At 30.4% G+C, this 25,287-nt stretch overlaps 1 non-coding gene across 1 annotated transcript; it reads left to right on the forward strand.

The window, feature by feature from the left end:
• The first annotated feature begins 8,407 nt into the window (after nucleotides 1-8,407).
• Nucleotides 8,408-8,525, forward strand: LOC149515817 (U5 spliceosomal RNA). Its single transcript, XR_016326402.1, has one exon. It is a non-coding gene; the product is annotated as a U5 spliceosomal RNA (small nuclear RNA).
• The last annotated feature ends 16,762 nt before the right edge of the window (nucleotides 8,526-25,287 follow it).

The following is a 25,287-nucleotide window of genomic DNA, read 5'->3' on the forward strand; positions in this document are numbered from 1 at the left end:
GCTCTAATTTGCTATGAGCAATCAAATGACTATTATAAAGCTCATGATATAACTCTATATAGGTCAGGGGAATTGGGTCAAATACAGGCTTTTCGTGAGTATTTCATTGCTCCTGTGAACCACTAATTGGGCTGGCTAGACGGGTCTGAGGTCTTGGGGTAGGTTGAATGTTAAGACTATATGTGGTATTTTGAAGCCTAAAAATATGTTGATATGTTTAGGGATAAGATGACTGTGGGAATGGTTGGTATGGGTAAGGGGAAGTGTTATTCACAACAGGATAATATGGATGGTAACCTTATGGTGAGTAAGATTGATAACCCCTAAATTATTTTCTGTCAAAGCTTACAGCTTGAGCTTCAGTCTTTTTTTTCTTTGGGGCGCTTTTACTTGATGCCTCCCCTTATTCTAACTTTTCATTCTTGATAGCACTCTAAATAATTTCTCATGAAATCACCATGTCGGTAAAATTCTTGATTGCATTTCCTATCATCTTTTCATAATAGGGAGATTTCAGAGTGCTAACGAACAACACTGTAGTTTTTTTTTCGGTTAGAAGAGGTTGCACTTGAAAAGTTACATCATTCTATCTCTAGGCATATTCTTTAAATGACTCATTTACCTTTTTCTCCATAATCTGTAAAGACAAACGATCATGAGCCAAATCCATGATATTTCGATATTGACTAATAAAGTCATGGGCCATATCACTCTAAGAACGGATGTGAGTTATATCTAGCTGTACATATCATCTAGCAGCAGAGCCTGTAAGGCTATCTTGAAAAACATACATTAATAATTTTTTATTATGAGCATGAGCTGCCATCTTTCGATAGTATATGGTGATATGAGTCTTTGGGCACTTTATACCATTATATTTCTTAAATTTTAATACTTTAAACTTTGGTGGAATGATTACATCTAGGACTAAGCACAGCCCAACAACATCAAAGAACTATAAAACCTAATTTCTTCTACAGCTCATAGCCTTTATTCAAGCATACTAATCTTCGAATCTTCCTGAGACTCCACCACTTTTACTTTTTCTTTCTCTTTCAAGTCATCTAAATTAGGAACTTGGATTGATTCTACTATCTTTTTAGTAAAGACAAGATTCACATAGCTATGGTAATGCCCTGGGTTCGAAGCTTACAACATTTTAAGGTATACAGGATATATGAACTACTATAGCAGTATATCTTATGTGGACTTGGCTTGTTATGGACTAAAAACTAGAAGATATAAAAGGTCGACCACTTCTTATGATTGAGGGCCCTGTTGGCTTGTGTTTTCTTCTATCTTTTTTTTTTGTTCAACTTGTTAAGAGCATCCAGAATCCTACTCAACTAATTCTCAATCTTTTGCTATGTTTTTTCTAGTTTCTCAAATCGGTGAGAGTTTTCTTACTCCATTTGTTTGGCTCTTGTGTTATATCGGTGGGCAGGATTTTGCTTGACGAAGCTATCCTTGAACCTTAAATATCATATCTTAGAATTAGCAAGTTTATATGACTATCTTATGGTTACTTTGTTAAATGTATTGAATGAGAATACAATGAATGAAAATGCATGCATGAAGAGAATATTTTCCTTAAGACAATGTTCAACCAAAATATTTCATTTATTCCAAAGAACTTTCATTTACATAAAATCTATCATCCTAGAGTTATAACTATTAAATCGTTTGATCTGCGCATACTGGTTTTTGGCTTCTTCGATGAAGTTTAAGAGACACTGTCCATGTTCTTTTACTGGGGCCACCACTTGTTTTAATGCCTCTGCCTCTTCTACCATCTATCTTTCCTGACATACCCCTTTGTAAATTTGGGTCGTTAAATGCTTAGTGTACTTTTATCTTCCTAGGTTTCCCTTTTACCACACCAAACTTGGTATGATAACTCTCTATGCTCTCTAACTAATGCAACAATGTAGTCTTTTTGTTCATTCAACCTTTGTCTCAACCTACTTAAGTAGCTATTCAACATATTTTTTATCTGTACTTAGGTTTTTTTTTTTCTAATTTAGCATAATCTTTCTTCAATTATTTATTTTTATCTGTCAGCTCAATGATTGTTATCTCTTTGGCTTGTACCTTCATTCACAACCTTTTATGTTGATGGTGTAGCTCCGCTAAGTCTTGGACAGCTGTGTCACGTTCCCTAGCAATCTTGTAAACTTTGACTTCATGCTTTTCAACTTTATCTTTCTATTGATCCTTCTCCTATTGAAGCTTCTAGATTTCTTACTTTAACTTTTCTTTTTCAAATTTGAATTCTTTTGTCGCAAGCTCCAATTCTAATGGCGTCTCTTTAAGCTTTTCTCTTGTTGGTGGTTGAAAGCTTTCATAAGTGAATACCATTTCTTGTCTTCGTGTTGCTCTCCAAACTAAGTACCTATGAGTGACTTTATCAGTGATTGGTCCAGGACTCACTCTACGGTGGTTTTTCCATGCTTTAACCACCTTATTCATCCTCTAAAACGCTTTTGGCTCACTGTAAGAAAAATCTGATTGATGAAGCTTATGTGTCATAGGAATGAACCATTTTGCCCCAAACTACCTCTTCACTAGAAATGACGCATAACTTATTGTTCCCCATAAACCCAAAAATGGGACCATAGTGTTATCTCTACACTGATATAGCAAAGGTTCATGATTTATCCAAGGGACTAACCATCTTACTTTGACACTTATCAATTTTTGTAAAAAAACTATCCACTCTTTTTTAGATTTTTATTCTAACCACCCACTTTCATATAATTCCTTAATCAGAGCTCGATTACAGACATAAAGCTTCAAGAAAGCACTTTTTCTCCATTCGAAGTAGCTTTTCATCTATAAGTACAATAATTGTATACAACCTATAAAATGCTCTCTATTCTGATGATAGTAACTCAAAGATCTGACAATCTTTGCTAATATTACCGTTGAAGGGTTATAACCATTAATCACACTTTTGAAGAAGTCAATCACTACTATTTCAATATAACCTAGAACCTTTGGAAATATCACCATTCCGTATATGGCTAAGGCAAATACGTCTAACCCCTGTTCTTCGTTGGCATGTTGCACTAGAAAATCATGAAAGAACTTCCAAGTTAGGCAAACCTGTTTTTGTTTCTTCTTTGTATGAGAATCTACAACCTCTTTGTCTATCCCCATGAGATGGGCCAAATCTTTACAAAATCTTGACTTGTGTTTTTTGACATATATATTGTCGGGAGCTTTGAGGTGCAAGCCTAACAAAGTCAAGTATTCTTCAATGATTGGTGTCATATCAACTTCATTGAAAATCAAACTCTTGTATGCATGATCCCAGAATTGTGTCGTAGCTTTAATTAGTTGATTGTTGACATTTATTGCAAGAAAATGTGCTATATGCCCATGTCTCTGGTAAAACTCTTTTGTCTTAATAGACTCATCTTCTTTTATATATCAACCAAATCTTCTAAATTGTTTTGTTTGAGGAGGATAGATGTCTCTTGAGATAAGGTAGAAGCATAGTCGATTGGTAAACAATCCTCCATCTTTAATTGAATCTTTTCTGACTGGACCTTTACTTCATTTGGTAACTCACAAGGAGCTAACATAGATGAAGAGCAAATTAGCCGTTCTATGGAGTCTATGAAAAATTCGTTGTTGAAGATCGTCTTTTAGGGTAATGTTCTTTATGCAACTTTATGATATGAGTATGGATCATGCAAACATGAATAAGAGAATAGGTTAGTACATCAAATAGAGAGAAATAAATAAATAAATAAATAAATAAATTAAAACATCATACACAATAAAAGGAATGAATCCTATATTTTTAGTTAACTCTAAAGGGAAGAAGATGACTCTATCTATAGGTTAGGCACTTCTAAAGTCCACTATATGTGGTTCGAGGTTAAAGTCTAAAGATTCCTAAATTGTTTCTTACATCATTGTCCATTACAAACTAGTAAGGCACCCAAATCCTCACCCATTATAGGCTATAAGCGAAAAAAGTTTAATTTGAGTGGGAGTATTTTGCTACCCATTGCGGAAGCATTAAAACCTCACGAAAGTAATAGGTACTTTACTCCCTCCTAGAGGGACCGAGCTCGGGTATAAAGCTCATGTTATGCACATGCATATGAATGACAATATTAACAAAGTAAATAAATATGAATGAATAAAAAATCTATACAAAAGGTTCAATTTTATTAGGCTTTTGGATAACACAAATTTATTTGCTGGTCTGACTCTCGAATTTTTCTAGTGGAGTCACCAAACTGTCATAACATATAAATATGGGGATCTATCGCTAGACATTGACTTAAGGAGTTGCCACCAATCTTTTTTGTTTAGGTGCGATTGGCCACCTAAGGAATCTATCCTTTCAAGAAACACCTAAGCTTAAGGGTCCCTAAAAGAATAGGTTCGGGTCTATTAACCAAAACATGATTTAAGAGTACAGTTATGAGCGAAGAAGGTTATAGTACCATCACAACGCCCATCGAAAGATGGTACCAACTTAATTTCATGTTATCCAATAAGCCTTAAAAATTTTATCAAGTAATTAATTATTAAAAATTATTCTTAATTAACTTTAATACTTTTGGCAGAAAATTAAGAAAATTCCCTCACCTCAAGAGTATGCAAGAAAACTACTGTTTCACTTGTAGAGACTCCATCGTCGGATTATTTAACATTAAAAAAATTTCAAAAATAAAAAAATAAAAAAAAAAGATTAATGATTCAACTTTTGATATAAATCTTTTTCTTAAAAAAAAAATTCATTACTTTTGTACAAGGAAAATTGATACTGTCAACTTTTTCTTAAAGCATTTGGAAGTTTTTATTTTAAGGAAAATTGATACTTTCAACTTTTTCTTGAAATATTTTTCTTGATAATTTTTATTTTTGAGGAAAATTAATACTTTCAACTTTTTCTTAAAATATTTGAAAGATTTTATTTTAAGAAAAATTGATACATTCAACTTTTCCTTAAAGCATTTGGAAGTTTTTATTTTAAGAAAAATTGATACTTTCAACTTTTCCTTAAAACTTTTTTCTTAACAAATATTTTTTTTAAAAAGAAAAATTGGTACTTCCAACTTTTCCCCAAAATGTATTTTTTTGAAAATTTTATTTTAGAAATTTTATTTTAAGAAAAATTGATACTTTCAACTTTTTCTTAAAAATATATTTTTTGAAACTTTTTTATTTTCAAGGGAAATTGATACTTTCAACTTTCCCCCAAAATTATTTTTTTATAACTTTATTTTCAAGGAAAATTGATACTTTCAACTTTTCCGTAAAAATATATTTTTAAAACCTTTTTATTTTCAAGGAAAATTGATACTTTCAACTTTCCCCCAAAAATATTTTTTTAAAACTTTATTTTCAAGGAAAATTGATACTTTCAATTTTTCCTCAAAATTGTTTTTTGAGAATTTTAGTTTAGGAAAATCTTTGACAAAAAAAAATAATAAAATAAAAATAAAAAATAAAAAATTAAGGAATACCAAATAATTCTAATTTAGAAATAATAATAAAAAATAAATAAATAGAAAAAAAACCATAACGTGGCTCGGCTCAGCGGCTTGGATTCGGCTCAACTTCAAGAAGAAAAATGGCTCAAAAACGTGGTTCGGGAGTGCGTGGCTCGGCTTGGCTCAGCTCCAGGGGTTAGCTGGCACTCGTGTCAGACACGGGTTACGATCGGGTCGGGTTGATCCAAGCAAAAACATGCGGACCCTGGGTTGATTTAATGCCAAAACGATGTCGTCTTGAGCAAATATAAAAGGCAAAAAATCTCATTTTTTCCTTAGATGCCTCCATTCCTTCTCTCTCTCTTCCCCTATTTTCTTTTCTTCTATCTCTAATAGAACCTAAAATTCAGTTGAATTTTCATCAAATTTTGGAAAAAAATGCTGGAATTTGGAAAAACACGTCGGAAACTTCAAATTTCGTCGAAAAAATTGGTCGAAATCTAGAAATTTCAAAAAATTTTGAGAAAAAATTTCATCAAATATTCTTAAAAAATCTTAAAATCACTTTTGAACCTTATAAACAGCTTTTTTTGCATTTCTTTTCTCTTTATGTGTTTTCGGTGTCTTTTCTGTGCCCCTTTTTTGTATGTTCTAGCATCTATTTATAGGGATTGATAAGAAGAGTTTCTAATCAATCCAAATTTCATCTAGGATTGGGATTCATTCTTTGAATCCAATCCAAACTCTACCAACCCCCTGATTTACGGCAGAAAAGTTTCTTCTAGAACAAAAATCATATATAAAAGCAATAATAATTAAAACAAAATTCAGATAAGATAAACCAAAAGAAAATAATAATAATAATAAATAAATAAATGAAAATAAAAATAAAAATAAAAATGAATATGGGCTCCATTTGGAACAGGTCCAATTGATCCGGGGTTGGACCAAATTGGGTGTCTACGAATACAATAACCATAATTAATAGATAAATATTATTTTTAAAACTGAAAGCTAGTTGCAGCCAAATAGATATACAGTAATAAATATTATCTGTAGCACATAAAAATATATGCCATGTAGAAGAACACTTTTACTAATATTCTAATGTTATAAATGTTTTTTTATTACTCAACTAGATTCTTTTAACCCAAGTGTTGCAAGATCAATTTTTTAATATATTATTTAAAATTAAAAATTAAATATATCTACAAAAAATTTAAATACCATATATTAAATAAATTGTTATAATAAAATTTATATTTATAGGACTACTATTATAAATATATTTCTCTATCCATTAGCAAGTTTATGAATTGTTTTATTTGTGTTATGAAATTTATTATATATATTAAAGTAAATATATGAAAATTTCATTAAATAAACAAAGAGTTTAAAAACATATATATATATATATATAACACATATATGCCAACAAATATCTAAGCATGTTGAAAGCCAAAAGACAAGTACAGATACAATATTAATATAATATATATGTTTTTAAAATGATAAAAAATCTGAAGGTAAGAAAAATAAAAAACACAATCAATTATCATAATTAATAAATAGATATTAATTTTATTAAAATAAAAAGAATCAAAGGCAAATAAAGCTTAAAAAATACATTTAGCGATCATAATTAATCTAATTTTAAATAAGTGAATACTATCTTTAAAATTGTAAAAATACTAAAAAACAAAAATCCCAAAAGAAACAATCAATTATTATAATTAATAGATAAATATTATTTTTAAAAGTGAAAAAAAATGAAAAGGTAAAAACCAAAAAAAATAAACAATAAATTATTACAAGTAATAGATAAATATTATTTTTAAAAAAGGACAAGATAAAGCCAAAAGGAAAAAAAAAAAAAAAACAACACACAATCAATTTAATATATATCTCCTTAAAATAGAGACAATCAAAATATAAAAAAAACAAAAAAATTCAATCAATTATCATAATTAATAAATACAAATTATTTTTATTAAAATCAAAAATAAAAAATCAAAATGCAAAGTAAACCCAATTAATCTAATTTTAAATAAATAAATATTTATGAAAAAATCGAGAAAGCTTAATTGTCACAATTAATAGATAAATATTATTTTTAATACTGAAAGCTAATTCCAGCCAAAATAGATACACAGTAATTTCTCTTTTGTGGGTTTTTTTTTTTTTCCAATTCCCATAACTGTTCAATTTAAAACTTTCTACAAAGGCTGGTTCTAACGTGAACTTTCTAAGGCAAATGCTGGATTCCAAAACTGGATGGATTGCTCCCTCTCTTTTGCTTATAGATTATATTATTCTGCAATTTATGAATTCATATTTGCCAATCAGTAACTTGTCTAAGTTTAGTCTTGATCATTCCATAAGATTGTCATAGCCTAATTATAATTTTTTGGGTATTTGAAGATGTCAAGATTTAAGTTCCGATTATTAAAACTAAAAGTTTAGCACTTAATCAATAGATTACATGGCAGCTTTCTAAATTATACCTGTGTTTATGGCTTTTTCATAGCCTAAATCTATTGGTTAACTATGTTAAAGAAGCAACGAAAACCTAGCGTTTAAATAAACTATATTTTTGTTTAAAAAAAAGTAGTATATATTTTATAAGGATTTGAACTTGGCTAAGCTAGCAAAGAAGTTGTTCAACAACCCTTTTCATCACATTCAAATTCAATGATGAAAATGATGACTTGAGGCAAATATACTTCAAAAGGGGAGACAAAGAAATGCTACAAGTTTAAAGGTACATATTTTATAAAAAAAAAAGCATGAAAAATGAGAGAAAATGTGATAGCAAAGTGTGTGGCTTGGCAGAAGAGTGGGCAATTGCAAGAGCTAAGAGTAGAACAGAACCCCACATTTCCAACAGACAAACAAGTGAAACTCAACCTCCTTCTATAAATAAAATCACTAATAGAAGAAATAGAGCATGGAGCCGTGCGGTAAGCACAAAGCGAACTATTCTTTCGCCTTTTACTAAAGAATACCGTGTGCTTACCACTTTTGGCGGCATACGTCTATTTTTGGAAGGTTGTTCCTGGTTGAACAGCCTATCAATTTTAGTTAAAAATTTTGAAATACCAAAGTAAGAAGTCAGTATTTTCTAGGGCCATTGTCATTTTCCTATGAACCTTGATTACTGTCAATGGACTATAAAATAAGGTAAGATGCAAAATTGAACGGAAAAGTTTCTTGTTAGCTTGAAACTTATGGTACAACTCAAACAAAAATCCCAGTTGTTCAACAAGTTCAATGTCGAGGCGGTGCTTACTGCTGTTGCAGATGTGATTTAAAAAATGCTGGTATGATTTAGATTTGTAGACAGTAAGAATCTTAGTGTAGGAGTAGATGCTTGTTGGTCTATGTTCAAAGTTCATACTTGTAGCAGTTCAGACAGACTTGCTTTCAGACTTTTGTTATGTAATTGGGGAAAGTTGTTACCTATCTTTATCTGGTTTAGAGTCTTTTGAAGTTTAAACCTATTTAGTGAATTTTTTTTTACTTAAACTTTCAAATTATTTCAACATTTGCAAAACAGGATTGAAACCACCAAGTATCAAACTGAGAAGTGGTCTGGTGCTCTAGCATTTGTGTCTCTTCAATTGATATAAAGAATGGGTTCTGTCGCTAACTTGTTTTGGTTTTGTAAATTAAATTTCTAGCATGTCAGTCCAACTGTACAACTGGAACATATTTGGTTATATCAAATCCTCAAACCATTACTTATAACCTCATTCTAGTGGTCTAAACAATGTATTGATTTCCTGCTATTGGAGGTAGCAGATCTCTGCAAGGAAAGATGATTGAAAAGTTTGCTCAACGGTTGGTGAATTGTCCTCTGCTCTTTCAGCAGGTTTGGAATCTCCCTTCTCCAAATCAAAAACAGGAAAAGGAAAATAGAAAAGTTAAAAAATTAGGCCATAGCTTATAAGTAATCTTAAAATTATACTTGTTGTGTTAGTTTAATGGTTCATGCATTTACCTTAAAAGATGACATCTAATGACTTTGGTATTCAAATTTCAATATTTACAATCACTTACCTATCCTAAGTTGAGATCTCATTTCTTAAATAAAAAGAAACACAGCAAATTTGGAAGTAGTGGAAAGAATCCCTGGCAATTCATGGTTGCTCCATCTGTGTCCTTGGTTGCTTTAAATATAGAGCTTTGGTTGCTCTATCTCTATAACACTTTTTTCTCTTAATTTTTATAATAAAAGGATGAGATTTGTTAGATAGAAGAAAATCACACCAAAATGTGCAGTTAAAATATTTATAATTATTTTTTTCTTCATTTCACTATATTCTTTTGTTAAACAAGGGTGTTGAGTGGTAATGGTTTAGTTATAATAATATATTTTTTTTGTAGATTTTCACTTTTAAACAACAGTGTACAAAAAGAAAAAAGTAAAAATGTTAATATTAAATACATATAAGTAGGGAAGGCAAAAAAATCCGTACCCGACGGGTTCCGGTCCGACCCGATTTTTTAGGGTCGGTTTTTTTTTAAAAAAATTGGGGGTCGAGTCGTGTAGCATGAAGACAAAGTCGGGGTCGGGTTTTAGGCAAACCCGACCCGATATATATATATAAAAATAATTTTTTTAATTAATTTTTTAATTTTTTAATTATATATATATTTATATAATGATATTTTTAAATATTTATATTTAAAAAATAATATTTTATTAATTTCGGGTCGAATCGGGTACGGTTTATATAGTGTTGGGTCGGGTTCGGGTTCGGGTATGAAAAAACAAAAAAAATTTCGGGTAGGATCGGGTTCGAGTTTTTTAAGCATTAAGTCGGGTCGGGTTCGGGGCGAGCAAAACCCGCCCCGAACCCGACCCGATGCCAACCCTACATATAAGGTTCATAAATCTTACAACAGAATTTATTTTTTTTATTATTTTTAAATTTAATATTTTTATCAAAATAATAACTTAACCTGATTAATAAAACTGAATATATTTTATATTTGTTTTTTTGTTCAATTTTTGCTTAAAACATGGGCTTCAAGGAAATATTTAATAATAGAATTTTTGTATAATTTTTTCTTTTAAGAACCTAAAATACACATAAAAACTATTTGAAAAAGTGTTCATACAACATATGAATTTGAATAGAAGCTAAGGGATTTAATATAACATTGATAAATTCTATAAAACTTGTAATGAATTTTATCTATTTTTTACATATTCTTTGCAATTTACTATCTATAAGACATCTTAACTTGATTAATAAATATTTTTATTTCTCATCTTATGCATTTATTTTTTTTTAATTAAAATAGGGGTTAGAATGATGATTTATATGGTAAAAAACTTTTATAAGCAAAACAAAAGGTGGATAATATTTATATTAAATATATATAAATATAAATATATAAATATATATAAACTCAATTGGCTTCTAAGGGTTTAATGTTAATTTCAAAAATCTCATGGTTAATTAAATTTATTTTCATATTTAATTTGTAAATCAATTTTTCTCAAAACATTTTAAATAGTTCTTTTATTTTTTTTCATTCACACTCATAGTTGAAAATAAAAAATTAAGCGATAACTTATAATAATAAAATTTTTATTTTAATTCTTACTTTAAAAAATATAAAAAAGGGGCATGAAAAAAAAATATTAATATTATAAATATAAGTGAGCTTGTATCAATTATTGAGGTTTAATGCTAATTCATAAAACCCATGCTTGAAAACAAGACTAAATTTATTAACTTTTTTATATTTTTTTCTCAATTTAATTTTTATCAAAAGAATATTTTGAATTTGCCAATGAGAATAATTTTTTCTAACTGCAACATTAATTAGTGGGCTTAAGATCAAGTCTAAAGCCTTACTTTCCTAAGTAATTTATGTTTTTATTAATTAGCAAAAAGTAATTTTTTTTGTTTACATTTTTCTCCACATCCATGACTTAGAACTTAAGTTTGAACCATATATTTTCATATAAAATTTCATTTATAATCGGCACACATATAACTAAAAAAGAAAGGTTGAAAATTTTTCTATTAAATAAATTTGAAGTCAAATGAATACTAGAGATTTAATATCAAATTCAAAAATTTCATCATTTAATTATCATAGTTTTATTTAGAATAAAATAAAACATTGCGTGAAAAAAGTACTCTAAAACTTTTTTTACTCTAAAGATTAATTTCTTTTTTCTCGTGAGATTGATAATTTCATTAAAGCGATTTTTTTAAAGATAAATAAATTTAATAATTAAATAATGAATTCTTTTTTATGAGATTGATACTTTCGTTAAATGAATTGTTTTTTTTTTTTGAAAGATAAATAAAGTTAATAATTGACTAATAAATTTCTTATATTTTCACATTATTTAAGGCTCTATTTAATAAACAGAAAACAACTTCCAGAAAATAAAAAAAAAAATTTCATAAAGATATTTTTTAGAAAAGAATTAATTTTTCATTGTTTGGATTGTTTTAGAAACCATAACATCTCCTTCTTCTATTTCCACCACAACCAACGCAAAGTAGCAGTCTACAAAGCTAACTTTTCTTCTTTCTTCCCTCTCCACCACTAGAGATGGTAGCCCAACTTGCCCTTGATGAGTTTCGACCTAACCTGATTTTTAGGATCGATTTTATTTTTTTGAAAATCGAGCTTCATGTTCGATCAGATTTGGTAATAGTAAGAAAAAGTTATAGTCAAATTTTAGACAAACCCGACTCAATCCGATATATATAAAAAATTACTTTTAATTAATTATTTAATTTTATATTTATATTAAAAATAATATTTTATATTAAAAAATAATATTTTATTAATTTCAGATTTAATCAAGTACGATTTATATAATATCGGATAGAGTTGAGTTCGGATATAAATAAAATAAAAACATCATCAAATCAAATTGGATTCAGATAGTATGAGAATAAAGTTGAATCAAATTTAGGATTAGTAAAAACCCATCTCACCCTTACCTGTTGCCATCTACCACAACCCACCAAGCCAACTCTTCTTTCTTATTCTTGCAAGAATAAGAAATCTATGGGTATGTTTTAAATTTTTTGATTTCTTACTTTTAAAAAATCCTGTTGAAAAATTTTGGCTTTTGCCAAAACAAAATCAAGCATGCAAGGTATTTCTCTATAGATTTCATCGTTAGATTCACTATTGAAGACCAAAATTTAGTTTTTTTTAATAAGGTTCAAGATATTGGGTTTGGAAATACTTAACACATCATCTGTTAAGCTACCCAATTAGAGCTTGTCAGCCATACTCTTGTACCTAGATTCGATCGAACCCATTCTAACTTGTTGCTGACCCAATAGAATGGCTTGAATCGACTTTAGATTAAGTTTGCTGTGTCATAATATCTAGATCTATAAACCTATCGCTAGACATTGACTTGAGGAGTCACCACCAATCTTTTTTGTTTAGGTGTGATTGGCCACCTAACTGAATCTGTCCTTTTAAGAAACTCCTAAGCTTAACTAAGGGTCTCTAAAAGAACAGGTTCAGGTCTACTAACTAAAACAAGGTTCGGGAGTCGATTACATATGGGGAAGGTTATAGCACCCCCACATACCCATCAGGAGATGGTACCAGCTTGATTACGTGTTATCCATTAAATCTTAAAAATTTTACCAAGTAATTATTATTGGAAATTATTCTTAATTGACTCCAATACTTTTGGCAGAAAATTAAGAAAAATCCTCTCACCTCAAGAGTATACAAGAAAACTATTGTTTCACTTGGAGAGGCTCTATCGTCAGATTATTTAACATTTAAAAATTTTTCAAAGAAAGAAAGGAAAGAAAAAAAATGATTTGACTTTTGATATAGATCCCTTTTTGTTTTACAAGAAAAAAAAAACTCATTGCTTTTATACAAGAAAAATTGATACTTTTAACTTTTCCTTAAAAATATTTTTTTTAATTTTTATTTTTTTGAAATAATAGCATAACTGAAAATATTTTTACTCAAATTATCTTTTAATTATTAACCAACATATCTTTAATGAATAAAAATAAATCAAATGAATGCTAAGACTAAAAGCAAAATAGGATAGAAAATGTAATACTGAAATTTAGGCTAAAATCATAATCAAAGTGAGTCTAAGCCCATTTGAGAAGAAATTCTGGGCCTGAATGGATCGCTGAGTGGGCTGGTTCAATCGAAGCTCAAACCAAGTCTAAGCTTTGAACGGGTCAACCCGTCCCTTTTCTTCTCATTTATCCCTTTTCTCTACCAATCCTCTCTTTCTCTTTACAAGTGGGTAAAAACCCAAAAACTGGTTATCACTGTTCCTTGTTGTCACCAGCTGCTACCAGCAATCAAAGATCGTCGTCTACTAGAAGCGTAAAATCCAATCGATGTTCGTTACAGCCTTCACCAGTCATCGCCATGCCAAAGACCACCTTTGTCGCTACTTGAAAACAACTTGATCACCATTAAAATAGCCAAGGAACTTCCCTTCTCCCTAGCTTTTGCATTCCACCTTTGTTTGCTAAATGTGTCTATTTTGGGTTTTGTAGGTTTCGGGTGTGGGTTTGATTCAACTTCATTGATTTCGTCTCTTTAAAACGGTGCACTTTAGCTTCAAAATCAAACTCTCCATTCGCTTTCCAAGTCCCTTTCTTTATTCAACATTTTTCTCTTCTTTCTAGTTTAAAGATTTCCCTAGAAACCTAAGGACTTAAGAACACAGCGCTGGCCAGTAAGGGTCATTGTCACTGTCGCTCGTCGATGCCAAACTTTTTCTCTCGATTTCTCTCTAAAAGGTTGCTAGAAACTATGATGCCCTTCTAGAACTTGACATACCTCAAGTATCGTAACCGTTATAGGTGACCACCAATCGCCACCATCAGTCATCCATCATTTTCGGAGTCCGCCTGAAAGCTACTTCTAAAATCAGTTTGACCTTCTTAATTTTTCAGTCGAATGGGTTTTTGAAAGTACTTTGAGGTTTTCATAAATCTCTCATGTTTGAATGTTGCTACACAATTGAATATTACTTAGGATTATTTTTCTTTCTTATTGATGGTAATGGGGAAGGCAGAGATCAGTGGACTATTTATGGCCATGAGGTAGTGGTTTAAATGGGGGATGGCAGAGATCAGTGAACTGTTTCTGGCCACAAGGTAATGGCGTGGTAAGTGCTTAATGGTGAAAAATGAATTCAGGTTTGGGTGGTTTGGGCTAGTTGTATTCTGTTAACGAATCTAGAATAATTGCTCTCTGATTTCTGTGTGTCTTAGTGTATGCTTTTTTGATCACTTTTCCCTTGTCACTATGAATTGCAGTGATATATAAACCCATGCTGATAGAGTTTCAATTCAATTCTAATTAGCATCCAAAGCTAAAGATTAGCATCTAATTATGCTTTCTGATAACAATCATCACCGAGCTTAATCTCAATCTTTCAGCTTTTTTTTTAATTAATCAAATAATGAAGAAAGAAAAAGAAAATAAACAATAGATAGATCATAAAATAAAATTAAAAAAATGATGAATACGAAATAAAAATGAATAAAAATCCCTACAATTGAGCTTGGATTGGTTTCAATTGACAAAGAACCCTGGACAAAATGGGATGTTTACAGTTGCCTTTCTTTGCGCAATTTTTGTGTAACAAGAATTGTCCAAATACGTAGACACTCATTTAAGATCAACTCAACACTTATTTTTTATTTTTTGTTAAAATTTTGATCAAAGCTCCTCTAAGTAGAGGCTTAACAACTTTGAGAAACATAAATGCTCCTCTAAACAAAGGCTCAACGACTTTGAGAAATAAATTGCTCCTATAAAGAAAGGTAACAAAACTTTGGAAAAATAAATGAAGCTCTTCTAAACAGAGACTTAACGACTTTGGAAAATTAATAAAGCTCCTCTAATAAGAGGCTTAACAACTTCAAAAAAATAAACAAAGCTCTTCTAATAAGAGGCTTAATGACTTTTGAAAAATAAATGCTCCTTTAAATAGAGGCACCACAACTTTTGAAAATAAAATGCTTCTCTAATAGAGGTAACCACGACTTTGAAAAATAAATGCTCTTGGAGACTAGATGAGTCATAGATCATGTTTGATGGAATTTGTAAAAGCAACTAAAAGATTTACAATTTGAGTTAAAAATTCAAAGGTTCATATTCGCAAAAACATTTCAGCTTTGTAAGAACCTTTCAGCTTCGTAAGAATCCACTAAAATTTGGTTATCAAAATTTTAGTTTTACAAGAGTTTGATTCATAAAATCTCAAGATTCGCATTTGTAAATTGCAAGACTTGCATCCAACATTTAAACATTCTCATTCAAATTTTGGGGATTCTCATCCAGAAGTTTGAAACTTCTTATTCGAATTCAAAGGTTCACCTAAACTTGGGATTCATATCCAAAAAGTTTAAAGCTTTTTGTTTGAATTTTGGAGATTCACATCCAAGAGTTTGAAACTTTTCATTATAGTTCGAGGATTCTCATTCAATGAACTTTAGGGTTTTGAATCTCAAATATTCTCATTTGAAACTCAAAGATTCTCATTTAAATTTGAAGATTCATATTTGATAAATTTTGGGTTTCACACCTCAAAGATTCTCATTTGAAACTCAAATATTCTCATTTAACACTCAAAGATTCTCATTTGAAAATATCTTAAAGATTCTCATTTAAAACTCAAAGATTCTTATTTGGAAACGTCTTAAAGATTTTCATTTAAGATTCAAAGATTCTCATTTGAAAATATCTTAAAGATTCTCCTTTAAGACTTAAAGATTCTCATTTGAAAATGTCTTAAAGATTCTCATTTGAAAACATCTTAAATATTCTCATTTAAGACTCAAAGATTTTCATTTGAAAACATCTTAAAAATTCTCATTTAAGACTCAAAACTTCATCAAAATACTCAAAATCGATTTTTCAGATGAACTTTAAACTTTTACCAAAGTTAAAATTTTGTATGTACTGAATGTCATTATCAACTATGCAAATGCTTTCTTAATGATGCAAATGCAACAATCTAGATTCTCACAATGTCATATTTTCAACCATGATTTAAATATTTACTGCAAATGCATAGCCAAACCAAAGTTTCAAATATTCTCTAAATAATAATGCAAATGCAATGCATGTAATATAGATATCCATGTCATGAAATCCTAATCAAAATGTGGTACCATGGTTCTTAAGACCCCACCATTTTTTAATTTATCATTTTAGCTTCTCAGCACTTTAGAATGAGTTTCGTCAACTGATCCTCATCATTTTCATCACTTGATCATCATTCACAGGTTTTTCAGCATTAACAATTTCAAAACAAGTTTTTGTCTTTCATTGTTGGGTCACTACTCATAGGTTTCTCAGCATTAGCCATTCTAGAATGAATTTTGCCCATTGATTCGCATCATTTGATCACAATACACAGGTTATGTTGATCAATCTATCACCATATTCATTTCTTGATCACATTATCTTTTTAGATCTTATTGAGCAATCCATCACCATGCTCAACATTTGGCTATCCCATGTGTCATTTTTCAAGTTTCTGCCATCTTTTCATAATTTTTGCCTTTGATCATTTTGGATTTTTTTTCAAAAGAATGCAAGAACCTTTTAAGCACATATTTATTCATTCATAATCATCTTAATTCATGACAAAGATAATGCAATCATACATTTTCTTGATTCATTCTAGAGATATAAGAATAAAAGAGCACAAGGTGCATTGAAAGAAAAGTAATCAATGAAGAGTGAATTTGGTAAAAAAATAAATAGGGAAAGATACAAGTTAGATGCATGTCATTGGGATGAATGGTATATCGAAATAATGAATATTCAGACAATTTCGAACATTAATCCAAGATTTTTTTTTGAAAACTCATTCCATTGACTTTCAAAATCATTTTGAGCTCAGTAAACTTTGCCCTAGCTTTGAAAGATCTTTAGATGCCTTGATCTTCTATATATTTGAATTGTTCATCCAACTTTTAGCTCAAAGATCTATCTTTCCAAATCATCATCTCAAGTTTTCAATTTGAGTCTACCTTTTTCTCTTCTTTTCATCTTTTTTCCATTCTTTCATCTTTCTCTTTTTTTTTTTCCTTTTTCCTCTTTTTTTCTTTATCTTTTTTCTCTTTTTTTTCTTTTTTTTTTTCTCATTTTTTCATCCTCTTTTTTTTTTCTCATCTTTCACCCATTGTTGATATCTTTCACATATTAATCTCTAGAGCAATGTAGCATGATTTCATTGTTTCATCATAAGCATGCCTTTGCCTAACATATGATCATTCAATTCGAGCATTCACACTTGATCCAAATAGACTTTTCAAGGTTGTAATATAGGCCATGGTGAGGGGTCATGAAAGAAATAGATTAAATAGGCTCAAAACATGTGTTTAAAGGGTTAATCATTTCTTATCATTTGAAATAACTTGGCATTTTGTCCCTTTCCACTTCATTTCACTACTTTTCCCCTTTTTCCATCTCATTCCTCATAAAAAGATTCTCATTACTTTGCCCCAACTTGTTTGTGGCATTTTTTTTTCTTTCTTTTCTTTCTATCTTTGAGACCTTTTATGATTCTTTTTTTTTTAAATTCCTCCCAGTGTAGAGGGTGATCCTTAATTAGGGTTCTTTAGAAAAAAAATCATAATAGGCTCAAAGGGGTAGTAATGAATGGTTTTTCAAATGGTAAAAGAAAGATGGGTATTTTTCATCTCAAATGTTAATGCTTTCTTTGAAGATCATCTATTGAACAAAAAAAAGCTCATGGATCTTCATAAAAGATTGCATCTTCATAAAAGATTGCATCTTTAAGATATATCCATTCCATATCTGTCAATAACTATTTTTTTTTCAAATAATCACCCCAAATCAATGTGAAAGAGTTCTCAAAATTAAATCTCAGAATTATTGTTAGCATTATTATCTAAACATTCATTGTTTGGAGTTCAAAAATGGGAATGAAAAGTTATGAAAGGTGATAAAGAATGGAACAGTGATTGAATGAAAGAGAAAATGTAATGAAATGCATTATCCTTGCCTTTTATTAAAATAATAACAAATGAAACTTTATTGCATAAAAGAAATCCTAACATTACTTTAAAAGAAATCCTAAAATGACACATAGCTTCCAACCAGCTTTGACATCCTTCTCTAAAATCATGCCCATATGCCATTAGGTGAAAGATTTTTATTGACATCTTGCCCCAATGATTCGTTGAAGCTCACTAAGCCTTTCTGGATCAAACTTTACACTTTATGTTTGAAAGTAGGGTAGATTTTAATAGAATGACCCATATTTCCATTATGATGATCGCACTTTGCATTAGCATCGTACCATTTTGAATAGGGTGGCTTTAATGATTCTAGAATAATTGGAGATACCAAGTTGTTCTTGACCAGTTTTGGGAATAACTTAGTGTAAGTCATAGGGATAGGGTCAATATGTACCCTTTCTTAATTATCTCAGGATTTTCTTAAACCTCTTACTTGGTTGTTAGGCCTTAAAGCTTATGTAGGTACTTGAAAGGTTGACTATGGATAAGCTGGTTGTGGATATGGTTGGTAAGGGTAATGTGAATATTGTTTACAGTAGGATAGTATGAGGCATAACCTTGTGGTGGATAGGGTTGATATCCCTTGAATTATCTATCAAAGCTCGTGGCTTGAGCTTTAGTCTCTTTCTTCTCTGGCACCTTTTTGGTTTCCCCTCCTTTCAACTTTCCATTTTTAATGGTATTTTCAATAATTTTACCCAAAATTACCATGTTGGCAAAATTCGTTGTGGCATTCTCTATCATCTTTTTATAATAATGAGATTTCAAAGTACTGACGAACAACACTATGATCTTTTTCTCAGTCAGAGGAAGCTGCACCTCAAAAGTGATATCCTTCAATTTCTAGGCATACTCTTTAAATGATTCAGTCACTTTCTTTTCCATATTCTGTAAAGAAAGACGATTTGGGGCTAAGTCTATAATATATCAGTACTGACTAATGAAGGCATGGGCCATATCGTTATAAGAAAGAATATGAGTTTTGTCCAACTGAACATACCACCTAGCAGCAGAGCCCATGAGGCTGTCTCAAAACACATGCATTAATAGCTTCTCATTATTAGCATGGGTAGCTATTTTTTGACAATACATGGTAATGTGAGTTTTCGGACACTTTGTACCATCATACTTTTTAAACTCTGGCATTTTGAATTTTAGAGGTATTACCACATTTAGGACCAAATAGAGCCCAACTGTATCTACTAAACCATAAAAAACCAACTCCTTCCACTGCTCGAAGCCTTTTCTTTAACAAGTTCATCTTTTGTTCAACTTTTGAGGCTTCTAAAGTCTTCTTCTTTTCGGGCCTCATCTTCTCTTTCTCTTATGAATTATCTAAATTAGGGATTGGTATTGGTTCTACTACCTTCTCAGTAAAGATAGGATTCACATAACTCTGATACTGCCTCATATTTAAAGTTGATGGCATTGTAAGGTATGTGTACCCTACAGGATAGATAAACTACTGTGGTGGTGGACCTTATACAGGTTAGGCTTGATGTGACCTAAAACCAGAAGGGAACAGTGGGTCATCCTTCTCTTATGAGGGATGGTCTTGTTGGCTAGTATTTTTCTCTATCACCTTCCCTTTATTTAACTTGTTCAAGGCCTCTAGAATTCTGTTTAATTCCCCTTCAAGCTTCTCTTGGGCTTTCTTTAGCCTTTCAAGACAGTTGAAATTTTTTTGTTCTATTTGTCTGACTCAAGCTCTTGTGTTGTACTGGTGAGTGAAGTTGCTTAGTGGAGCTATCTTTAAACCTTGAGCACCACAATTAGGATGAGAAATGCTATGCTATACTTTATGCATGATATGTTGATGCATGAATGAAATGTGGATTTTCATAGATAAAATCTAATATGAAAATGATGCAGATGCACAATGTTACATATGACAATAAAAATGATGCATAACATGATAATGCAAATGCATAAAGTCAAACAATCAAAACAGTTAGATCAATACAACTTATTCCTTATTGTGTCTTAGTTTTGAGGTATATCTATCATTGGGTATGAAGGGCTCTATCTTAGGGTTAGGCACTTCTAAGGCTCACTATATGTGGTTTAAGGCTAAAGTCTAAAGGTTTCTAAATTGCTTCTTACATCATTGTCCATCACAGACTAGTAAGGCACCCCAATCCTTACCCATTATAGGTTGCAAACGGAAAATGTTTAATTTGAGAGGGAGTATTTCGTTAGCCACTACGGAGGCATTAAAACCTCACGAAAGCATAGGTACTTTACTCCCTCCTAGAGGGATGAAGTTTGGGTATAGAACTCATGTCACGCAATACATATGAATGACATAATTATCAAACAAATAAACAAAATAAATGCATAAAAATCTTTACAAAAAAATTTAATTTTATTAGGCTTTCGAATAACAAAAATTTATTTGCTGGCCTGATTCTCGGCTTATCCCTAGTGGAGTCACCAAACTGTCATAATATCTAGATCTGTAGACCTATCGCTAGACATTGACTTAAGGAGTCACCACCAATCTTTTTTGTTTAGGTGTGATTGGCCACCTTACCGAATCAGTCCATTTAAGGAACTCTTAAGCTTGACTAAGGGTCCCTAAAAGAATAGGTTCGGGTCTACTAACCAGAATAGGGTTCGGGAGTTGGTTACATATGAAAAAAGGTTATAGCACCCCCACATGCCCATCGAGAAATGGTACCAGCTTGATTACGTGTTATTCATTAAGCCTTAAAAATTTTATCAAGTAATTATTATTGAAAATTATTCTTAATTGGCTCCAATACTTTTGGCAAAAAAATAAGAAAAATCTCATCACCTCAAAGGTATACAAGAAAACTATCGTTTCACTTGTAGAAGCTCTATCATCGAATTATTTAACATTTAAAAATTTTCCAAAGAAAGAAAGGAAAGAAAAGAAAAATGATTTGACTTTTGATATAGATCATTTTTTGTTTTACAAGAAAAAAAAACTCATTACTTTTATACAAGAAAAATTGATACTTTCAACTTTTCTTTTAAAATATATTTTTTTAATTTTTTTGAAATAATAGCATAACTAAAAATATTTTTACTCAAATTATCTTTTAATTATTAACCAACATATCCTTAATGAATATAAATAAATCAAATGAATGCTAAGACTAAAAACAAAATAGGATAGAAAATGGAATATCGAAATTTGGGCTAAGATCATAATCAAAGTGAGTCTAAGCCCATTTGAGAATGAGAGAAATAATTTTGGGCCTGAATAGATTGTTGAGTGGACTGGTTCAATTGAAGTTCAAACCAAGTCTAAGCTTTGAATGGTCAACCAATCCCTCTTTTTCCCCTTTATCTTTTTTTTTTCTGCCAATCCTCTATTTTTTTTTACAAGTGGGCAAAAACCCAGAAATTGGTTGTCACTAATCCTCGTTGTCGCCAGCTACTGCCAGTAGTCGGAGACTGTCATCTACCAAAAGCGTAAAATCCAACTGATGTCCGTTGCAACCTTCACCAGTCATCGCCACATTAAAGACCACCTCTATCGCTGCCTGAAAATAACTTGATCACCATCAAAATAGCCAAGGAATTTCCCTTCTCCCTAGCTTCTACATTCCACCTCCATTTGCTAAATGTGTCTATTCTAGGTTTCGTAGGTTTCGATTGTGGGTTTGATTTAACTTCATTGATTTCGTCTCTTCAAAATGGTGCATTTTAGCTTCAAAATCAAAGTCTCCATTCACTTTCCAAGTCCCTTTCTTTATTCAACATTTTTCTCTTCTTTCTAGTTTAAAGATTTTCCTAGAAACCTACGGACTCAAGAACACAACGTCGGCCAGTAAGGGCCGTTGCCATGGTCACTTGTCGGTGCTTAACTTCTTCTTTCAATTTCTCCCTAAAAGGTTGTCAGAAACTATGATGCCTTTCCAAAACTCGATGTATCTCCAGCGTCGCAACCGCTATCGCCGACCACCAATCGCCACCATCAGTCGTCCACCATTTTCGAAGTCTGCCCGAAAGCTACTTTTAAAATCGGTTTGATCTTTTCAGTTTTTCAGTCGAATGGGTTTTTGAAAGTACTTTTAAATTTTCACAGATCTCTCATGTTTGAATGTTGCTGTATAATTGAATATTACTTGGGACTATTTTTCTTCTTGTTGATGGTAATGGGTAGCCTAAATAGGGGATGGTAGAGATTAGTGGACTGTTTCTGGCCACAAGGTAATGGTCTAAATGGGGGATGGCAAAGATCAGTGAACTATTTCTAGCCACAAGGTAATGGTGTGGTAAGCGCTCGATGTTGAAGGATGAATTCAGGTTTGGGTGGTTTAAGCTAGTTGTATTCTGTTAACGAGTCTAGAATAGTTGCTCTCTAATTTCTCTGTGTGTTGGTGTATGCTTCTTTGATCACATTTCCCTTGTCACCATGAATTGCAATGATATATAAACCCATACTAATAGAGTTTCAATTCAATTCTAATTAGCATCCAAAGCTAAAGATTAGCATCTAATTATGCTTTCTATAACAATCATCACCGAGCCTAATCTCAATCTTTCAGCTTTTTTTTAATTAATCAAATAATGAAGAAAGAAAAAGAAAATAAACAATAGATGGATCATAAAATAAAATAAAAAAATGATAAATACGAAATAAAAATATAAAATAAAAATAAATAAAAATTCTTACAATCGAGCTTGGACTGGTTTTAATTGATAAAGAACTCGGGACAAAATGGGGTGTCTAAATGCTGGATGGACACCATGATACCATGAATGGGTTAGGCAAACCCACAATAAGTCGATCTGCCTCATTTCAAGGAGAAAGCTCCAACATCTCTCTCTGTTTGCTTTTGGCAACAAACACAAGAATCTTTTTTATATTTTTGTTTTTTTTTATGTTTTGTTGCTTTAGCTTTTGGGTTTGTGGTTTTGAGAAATTGGGTATGATTTCCCATTTTTTAAGTTTCTGTTTTTTTTTTTAATAAAATTTTTGAAGCAAAATTCATTGGATTTGCTTTGGTGGTTATTGGCAATAAATGAGATAAACTGTGGAAAATCTGTTGGGTTGTGAATCTGTTATATTTGTAAAGGTTTTAAGTTGTTTTCTTAGGGATCACCACAAGGAAGACATAGGAGATGAGATGTGGAAATTGTCGTTCGGAGTAGAGGAAAGGAATACATTTTCCCCCAAAATGATACTATTTGCCTTTGACTCATTGAAAAGTTTGCACAATGGATGGTGAATTTATCCTCTGCTCTTTCAGCAGGTTTCGAATCTCCCTTCCCCAAATCAAAAACGGGAAACAGAAAATGGAAAAGTTTAAAATATTAGGCCATAGTGTAGCTCATGAGTAATATAAAAATTATACCACTTGTCTTATTGGTTTAATGGTTTATGCATTTGCCTTAAAAAACGACATCCAATAGCTGTGATATATATTCAAATTTCAATATTCACAATCACTTATTTTAGGTTATGACCTCATTTGTAAAAAACAAAAAAAATCCCTTACAACTCATGATTGCTATATCTGTGTCCTTGGTTGCTTTAAATATAGAGCTTTGGTTGCTCTATATTATAACACTTTTTTCTCCCAATTTTTATAATATAAGGATGAGATTTGTTAGATAGAAGAAAATTACGTACATCAAAATATTTACTTAGAATATTTATGGTTATTTTTACTTCATTTCACTATATTCTTTCATTAAACAAGGGCATTGAGTAGTAATGATTTAATTATAATAATAAATTTTTTGTTTGTAAATTTTTGCTTTTAAAAGGCACAAACATACAAAAAAAAATGTAAAAATATAATATTAAATACATATAGGGTTCATAAATCTTACGACTGAATTTATTGATTTTACTATTTTTAAATTTAATATTTTTATCAAAATAATAACTTAACTTGATTAATAAAATCAATATATTTGTTTTTTTGTACAATTATTGCTTAAAACATGGGCTTCAAGGAAGAATTTAATAATAGAATTTTTATATAATTTTTTTAAAAAAGATAAAATATGCATAAAAACTATTTGAAAAAGTATTCAAACAACATATGAATTTGAATAGAAGCTAAGGGATTCAATATAACATTGATAAATCCTATAAAACTTGAAATAAATTTTATTTATTTTTTACATATTCTTTGCAATTTATTATCTATAAGACAACATCTTAACTTGATTAATAAATGTTTTTTATTTTTCATCTTATGCATTTATTTTTTAATTAAAATAAGGGTTATAATGACGATTTATATGATAAAAAACTTTTATAAGCAAAACAGAAGGTCGATAATATATATATTAGATATATATATCTATAAATATATATATATGTATATATATAAACTTGATTGGATTCTAAGGGTTTAATGTTAATTTCAGAAATCTCATGGTTAATTAAATTTATTTTCATATTTAATTTATAAATCAATTTTTCTCAAAACATCTTAAATAGTTCTTTTTTTTTATTCACACTCATAGTTGAAAATACGAAATAAAGCGATAACTTATAATAATAGAACTTTTTTTTTTTAATTCTTACTTTAAAAAATATAAAAAAGACATAAAAATATTAATATCTTAAATATATGTGAACTTGTATCAATTATTAAGAGTTCATATTTGCCCATTGGTAACTTGGCTAAGTTTGGTCTTGATCCTTCTCTGAGATTGCCATAGTCTAAATTTTTTTTTGTTTTTTGGTATTTGAAGATGTCAAGATTTCAGTTCTGATGATTAAAATTAAAAATTTAGCACTTAATCAATAGATTACATGGCTGCTTGCTAAAATATTCATGTCTTTATGG

This window comes from Durio zibethinus, chromosome 12, assembly GCF_047325235.1.
Source record: "Durio zibethinus cultivar Kanyao isolate XHJ-2024 chromosome 12, ASM4732523v1, whole genome shotgun sequence".
Taxonomy (NCBI): domain Eukaryota; kingdom Viridiplantae; phylum Streptophyta; class Magnoliopsida; order Malvales; family Malvaceae; genus Durio; species Durio zibethinus.